Source organism: Neopelma chrysocephalum, unplaced genomic scaffold (genome assembly GCF_003984885.1).
Source record: "Neopelma chrysocephalum unplaced genomic scaffold, ASM398488v2 Primary Assembly neopelma1_73, whole genome shotgun sequence".
Lineage (NCBI taxonomy): Eukaryota > Metazoa > Chordata > Aves > Passeriformes > Pipridae > Neopelma > Neopelma chrysocephalum.
The window spans coordinates 1,742,195-1,749,782 of record NW_020897733.1 but is presented as its reverse complement, the minus strand read 5'-3'; the positions used below and the strand labels follow the sequence as shown (position 1 = coordinate 1,749,782).

The 7,588-nt window shown below is 38.9% G+C and overlaps 1 long non-coding RNA gene across 1 annotated transcript; it reads right to left on the bottom strand.

The window, feature by feature from the left end:
* Positions 1 to 2,011: 2,011 nt before the first annotated feature.
* LOC113969402 lies at positions 2,012 to 5,286 on the bottom strand. Its single transcript, XR_003534848.1, has 3 exons — positions 5,189 to 5,286; positions 4,271 to 4,479; positions 2,012 to 2,086 (listed from the first exon to the last, which is right to left on the bottom strand). It is a non-coding gene; the product is annotated as an uncharacterized LOC113969402 (long non-coding RNA).
* Positions 5,287 to 7,588: the final 2,302 nt, after the last annotated feature.

Below are 7,588 nucleotides of genomic sequence, written 5' to 3'. Positions count from 1 at the left end.
CAGCAAGGAAACCATTGGAGATGATGGAGAGCCTTGTTTTGTTATTTAGGGGTTTGGTTTTGGTTTTTTGAAATAATTTTACAATAACACCACCCCAAAACAAGCTGCCACATAGCAAGTGGCGGACTCAGTATTACATTTTAAATAAAGGATTTGTTTCTCACTGTGCCTTCAAAATTATAAGCTTCTTGATTACAAACCTCTGTCTCAGAAAACCTTAAATTAAGAGGTGGCAGCCAGAAAACAGCAGCAGCAGGACTGTTATCAGTTTTGTATGATCCTTATCTATATATCAGTACTGCAAGTGAATTTGCATATCAGAGATATCTGGGGCCAAACACAGCAGAAACTGCTCCCTGTGCCTGAGCTGCAGCATGGCTCAAAACCATCCCTCTGTCCAACATTTATTGGTCCATCTTTAATATGAGCAACTGGTGGAAAGTTTGGGGTAAAAACTTCGCAAAGATGAATTTAAATCAGAACCAATATTGATTCCAAGATTGCTCTGCAGTTCCTCCCATCTACTCCCTGGCTCTCCACATTAAATCACTTGGGTACCCCATATACTGCACCACATCAGATCTCAACAGCGCAGATCAGAACACACAGCTGTGTTTATGCGAAAGAGAAACTAATAAATGAAAAATTACGAGTGGAAATTGAATCTGCTAGACGAATGCTCAGCAATAGATTAGCATATGCTGCATTTGCAAAAACAAAAAAATAATACTTTAACTCCAGCCTATATTAAATATTGAGATCGCTGAGTTTTCCTCAAAGTTCTGCATGTCTTGATATATTGTAAGCAGGCATATTTCATTAGCTGCATATATCCATATCTCTCTAATAACTTTCAAACTCCCGGACTGCTGTCATTTGGACTTAGATTTGAAGAGACACTTGAGACCTATAAAAGAAGGAAAAAAACACCAAAAACCAATACTAAAAGCAATGTGCTTTCACTGCTTTTGTCAGTGGAAACTTTCCTTTGAGCTGTATAATTGAAAAGCAATGCAGTAGCACAAAATATTACATGAGACGAGGAACATTTCAGTGACAGCCTCGTAGCCTGCAAACCAAAACATAATGCATTGTTTATCACAGATAATTGCAGCCTTTCTATCCCATTTTAATCTTTTTGTTACCTTTTAAACAAACACTCTCTCCCAATTTTAGACAGAGGAAATAAGAAAATACATTTGCATTCTCTTCTGAAGAATATTCATTATTCAGGGTAACACAGAGAATAAACCAGATTTTTTGCAGAATATACTATCCTGGCTATGTTAGCTACCCTTTGCAAGATAAGATACAAGCCAGTGAACCATCACAACACATTTTCTTTATTTAACTTTTAGGAAGCTGTAACTAAGCTGTAAGCTTCTGTGTTTATATTGCTTTGCTTTGAATTCATGTTCTGCCTTATTTTAATATTTTCTAAATTCAAAAAAAATCCCACCAAAGTCAAACCTTTTTCATGCAGATGAGGATGCCAAGAGATAATTCAGTTGTTGATTTATCCCTTAGAACAGGAACTTATTTAAAAAGGCATATCTCAATTTTTAATCACTTGTACAGTCTAAGAGGGAGCATTTTCTGGTGAGATATTTTTTCTCTTGCCTGGACTGCTCTGAAAAGCAGCCACAGCCTATATAACATCTGAACTGCTGAAAAATCCACAAGAAGATCAAAAATGTAATTCTAACACCAGTCCTAAAGCCTAATTCAGCCAAAGCCATTCAAGGGAGAAAAAAACAAGACAACTTAGTGGTCAATAATCAGAGAGAACTTTAGCTGCACCTCTGGGTTACCAATTTCATGGACATTAATGTTGATGACTATTTTTCTTTTCCTTTCACATCTATCCATAGCCTGAGTATTTGCATGTGTGACTGATACTACTCATCCCATGAAAGTCAGTGGAACTCTTAATGTTCACCCACTACTGCTGAATTAAAGCTGAGTGCCTACCACGATTTGATATCAGCTTCTCTCTCAGGGTGACCCAGTTTGAACTTCTTACACATATTTAACAAAAACTCAGCTTCTCTCCAACGAGATACCACTGTGCTGTGTTTGTCACATCCTGCAAAGACAAGGGCTATGTAACACAGAAAAACTTGTGCAAAGTCAGCTCAGTTTGCTGACACCACTCAGATGTTGTTCTTACCAGGCACCTGCTATAACAAGATTTGCAATGCATTTTTTAGAAGAACACTTGGTTAAATTAGTATCTGCAAACTATAGTGCGACACATGCATAATGCAGTGTGGCAGCTCTGGAGATTTACTAAGGCTGTAAAGAGCAGCTTCCACAGTGATAAATGAAAAATACAGGTTTTCAAAATACTAACTTTATGCCTCAAGACACCTGTTATTTATCCACAGAATTAATGGAAAACTACCAGAAATAAGAATAGGCATTCTCATTACATTGTTTTTAATTTACTACTCTGTTTTGCACCGTCAGCAAACCAGACCACTCTGGCTGTGCCAAGACTGTTGCTGTCCCAAATTCAGTCAGTGGGAGAAAGCCAAGCAGGAAAGCAAAACTTGGATCCAGTCTTAACTTGCCCAAGGTGTAGGTATGTTTGAAGGACAGCTTGGAAGCTTATAAAGGACACTAAGTGGCTGACTCATTGATGTGACACTAAGTAGGACAGTGCAAGGTCTAAAGAAGTAAATTGTAATGTAGTCTTGGTCTTCAAAGAAATTGCAGAAGTAGGAGGATAAAACTCAAATGCTTGTGCTTCAAAGGCATGAAACTCCTAGTGCTGAAATGAAGAAGGGACAGTCCTGCAGTTCTTAGTAATGCCTGATCCAGCAAATTTTTCAAAAGACAGAAAAACACAGAAAACAGCAATGCAGGAACACAACAGAGTTTGAAGTCATGGATTTACGGAATTCAATATTAATTAAGTTAAGGTAGACCTTGTTATTAGAGACTATTGCTTTCAAGTTGCTTCTTTTGGTGTATTTATTAATTTGGGTATTTTCAAACATTTTCTGTACAAAATAAAAAAAAAATTGATTTTAGATTTCTGGATTATACTCTGTCCTACTTCACTATTTCCACTGAGGTTCACACAGACTAAACTTGTGAGTGCTCCAGACTGAAGCTGTCTGTTCAAAATGCCAAGTGTGCTTTTTGGCAACCAAGACCAATAACAATGTACAAACAAGAATCCTGCATTTATAGCTAAAGGACATTATGCACTTCTAATTTTCATCCTTCTGCCCAAGAGCCCCAGGGAACAACCCTGCCACCCAGCACCACAACACAGAGCATACCTGTCCATACCTATTTCCCTAAGGCCTCCCTCTCTGCATCAGAGAGAGGTGAATATTGTCCCCTCACAGCAACTCTCTCATCCAGTTGACAATTCCTGAAAGAGGAGCCTTTGGATTTTCAGCTGAAAGAAGACAAGAAGACAAGACCAGGGTCATGAAAACCATTCCAGCTTCTTCCTCATGATAAATTGGTTGCAAACATTTCTACTAGTTCTAGCAGTATAAGTTGGAAGTCACGAATGAGCAGAGCAATTCCCACTGCAGCTGGATAAACCCTCCCTTCCCAATCTGTTACAGCTGTAACGATATATGTGGAGAAATAATATTGATCAAGGTGGAATAATATTTAGAGCAGAATGTCAGGTTCAGCCACAAATACATTTGCTTGTGGAAGCAGCTGCTACATCCATTAGAATCTTCTAATAAACTGTTATGAAGATTGACACGTTGGAAGTAATTAAGTATTAAGTATTTTTAGGTAATTACTGCAGCAATAACATAAGACGTGCTCATTTTCAGAATGAGGAATTATCTGTAGCTCCCGTTGCTGTGCTCTTTTTAATGATTCGTAATAGTTTGACGCCAATGATTATTTTCTATTACTCCAGCTTTCCAACTTTCCAAACAAACTAATAGGAGTACAAGAAACTGTTTACAGTCTGGGGGAAATCCCACCAGTTTAACTTCAGCAGGTTATATGGGACTCCTCAGGGAAAGGAGTGCACCGAAGGCACGGTGCCAATGCACGGATGAACAGCAAGGGATCCACATGTAAAGCAACTACCTTTAAGATCCCATGGAGAAGGACAGGAAAAACAGTATGGCAACAAAAGTAGCCATCAGAAAATTATTTCTTGTTAATAGGCATGCTCCCACATTTGTTAGGATACTCAGACTGATGAGGAAGGCATGCTTTCATGCAATTAGTGCTATTGGCCACCACCCAAACCAAGCTCCCTTCCACTGGCACCTCAACTCACAGCTCAGACTTGTTCCCTAATCCTTTTGAAGGGCACAAAGTTCATCCTGGATGTCCACTCACCAGGCTGTATTTGCCAAGTGAGCCACCAGAAACTATCCTTGTGCCACACACAGCCAGAAGTCAGCAGCACTCTCACCTGGAGCCACAACATTCCAACTGCACACAGAGCCAGACTCAGGCTCACGCTGCTTCCAAACAGCATTTTATCTGCCAAGTGCAAAAACATACAAACCCAAAATTTCACATGGGTATGCTTGCTATTTTTACTAGGAACTGCCCTGTTAAACCACAGCAGGCTCTCTGCGAGGTAGTTGCAATAAGATCTCAACATACAGATGGGTTTTCTCAGTTTAGGAAAGTTTAAATATCTGCAGAGGAAGTGTGCCTAGAAACTATTTCCAAGAGTAGAGTGACCAGATTTCAGTGCTGACCCCCTCCTGCACAGTGCCATGACTCCAGAATTCAGTGGTGTCCTGCCCTCCACCCAATGCCACCCTTTGGCCCCTGGCAGGATGAGAGCAGCTGCACTCAAAGAAACTGCTCTGCCATTCTAAAAGAAATTTTGAAAAATTAAAAAGTAAATAAAAATAAATACACATCAATTAGACAAGAACTCCAAAGTCTGAAAAATGCCACTAAATGGAAGAAACCCAATCAGCAAAGGTTAAAACAAAATGGTCTTATTGACAAAAATTGCTTCAGTAGTTTTAAAACTACCTGAGAGTGGTTTTGGCCTTTCTACTTTCAGTAAATCTGGAGGTTTGGCTTGTATTATAACTTAAATGTCAAGTTATAAATGCACTTTGAACTGAAAATACATTTAAAAAAACTTTTCAAAATGGGACCTTCACTGAAACTAACCATTTTCCCATAAACAGGTTTGGCTTTGACAGAAAAATGTCAGCATAAAACATACTCATCAGCTTCATTCTGAACTGTGTGGCCCCTAATGAGAGGATATTCCTAATCTGGCCTTCTGAAAACATCTCTGCAGTGCCCCCCCAAGACACTCCCAGACAGCCTTTTCCCACCACATGGTCAGTTCATCAGCATTGCTCTGTCAGGATTTAGAGCCGTTGCCTCTCTCTGCCCTCTTAGCAGGAAAGCTCAGACTCCTTCTCTGCAAAGACAGGAATATTTGTGCTTGGGATGGATAGATATAGTTAGATTAATTCCCACTTTGTCTTCATTTGCTTCCATTACAGCAAAGACAGAAATATCTGGCCCGTACAGAGCCTCTGCCCAACCCCATTAACATTTGGTTAAAAGAGCCACCAAAGGAGAAATTAACAGCTCCTCATTTATTTTAAAGTGTTTTCTGGTTTCTTTTAGAAATGCACCATCTGTGCTTCCACCACTATGCATTAATGAAACACGGTTCTTGGTTCTTTTAAGGCACAAAATTGATACTAAATGTACCTGTAGCCAGGAATTCGAATCCAGAAATTGTAGCTGTGACTGTGCACGGGAAGCAGGAGTAGTGTGAGGTGCCTGCATATCCAGCTGACACCCTTCCACCTGGAAAAGCTCATCCCCACAGCTGCCAGGAGCTTTCTGAGCAAGGTTGTGCAAAAGCCACCAGCAACATCCAGCTTCTTTTACAATTAAAATGTAATGAGGCCAAGGAGATTTTAGTATCCATAGATTTCCAGTAATGGTTGGATTCAAACAGCTGGAATCGAGACACACTCTCACAGATGGTTCTTATCTTGTGGTTTAACAGTAGACTTTGGGATAAATGTTTCTTCAAGATCCCAAGGCTCTAATAAAGTTGCACTTCCCCTCAGATCTATTTTTGCTTGCATTGCTACAGGAGGTACCTTGGCATCTGCAAGACAAGACAGAAAGGTTTACAAAGTGGATCAAAGTGTAGGATTAGGACACAATTTGACTCTTCAGATAAATATAAAAAACCCACAACTGAACTGTGCTTTGAAGAGGAATTTTAAATGTTATTAAATCTATTTGGTGCTCTCTGACAGTGTGTACTCCAGACAGAAACACAAGATTTTTATCCTGCTTAAGCAAGCAGTAAAGATAGTTAAATTTCAGACAAATTCTATCAGACCAAAGTCTTGCAAGCACATTTCCAGAGCAGACAACCCAGATTACACTAACAAAGCAATGGATTAACTTCTTTTCCCTCAAATGGTAATGCTGTTAAAAATACAAAGCCAAATTACACTGCCTCGGCTAGAAAAAGCCCATCAGTGTTGTGCAAAGATTACTTTTATTAAATAGCAATATCTCCACCTGTTCAGAAGTTACCTTTTTCTGGGGGAGACAGAGAAGGATGGAAAGGAGGAGGAGGAGGAAGAGAAAGTGGGACAGAGGCTTTCACATCTGCCTTTAAAGACATTGCTCTATCTGGTTTAAGTGACATAGTTGTGCTTCTAAAGAGATGAAAATCTGAGCCTTTTCCTGAGGAACAGTGCCACAAATTTCAACATCTTTTACCTATAAGATGAAGTGGCACCAGCTATCAGGGGAGAAAGGCAAACCACAATGTTTCATTTCCAGACCAAAAATTAAGTAAACTCTAAAAAAATAAAAGTAAACTCTGAAAACACAAAGTTTTATTCCACATTAAACATGAAACAAACCTACTAAAAACAGGGAAGCAAAGAAAAGCTTGAATTATGCCTGAAGAGGCTTTGGCCATATGTGGTGCCATATTCAGAAATTTCTTATTAGGCTGCTATGGCACTGTTCCATTTGTTAAATTATTTTATGTTAGTGAGAATGATTAGGTTTCTTGTGCAGTTATTGGGACCCAAAAGGCACCTTTATTTACCTCATTTATCATATACAGCAGCATTCAGCTGAAGTGTAGAGGTAAACAATTTTAAATAGCAATATTCTTGCTAGAACGCAGTCATCTTGACCACAGGAGCTTTGGAAAAATGCAGATTTAAACTGTTCACATTACTATTTTATCTGCATTTCAGTTTGAATTACTAACTTATCACCAAGCTCAGCAATAAAGAAACATGGAGGGAAGATATTAAATATTTATGCCTACAGTACCTTACAAGTTTTCATCAAAATATTAATTGTAAAACAAAAACACAACTGTTCCAGCTACCAGGAGTGGGAAAGGCAATACTTAAAGCCAACCAACAGTGCCACAGGCAATTTAGTTTGGAGTGCTAAAAGAATTGTTAGCTCAATTTAAATTTGTGGAATACTTTGAAAATATATATTCAAAATATTAGTCAGTCACTTTGAAATCAGCATCTGCTAGAACTGCTAAATTGTTTGCATGTTACAGGATAAACATAAACTAGGGATATATCTCCCTACCCTGACTCCTCAG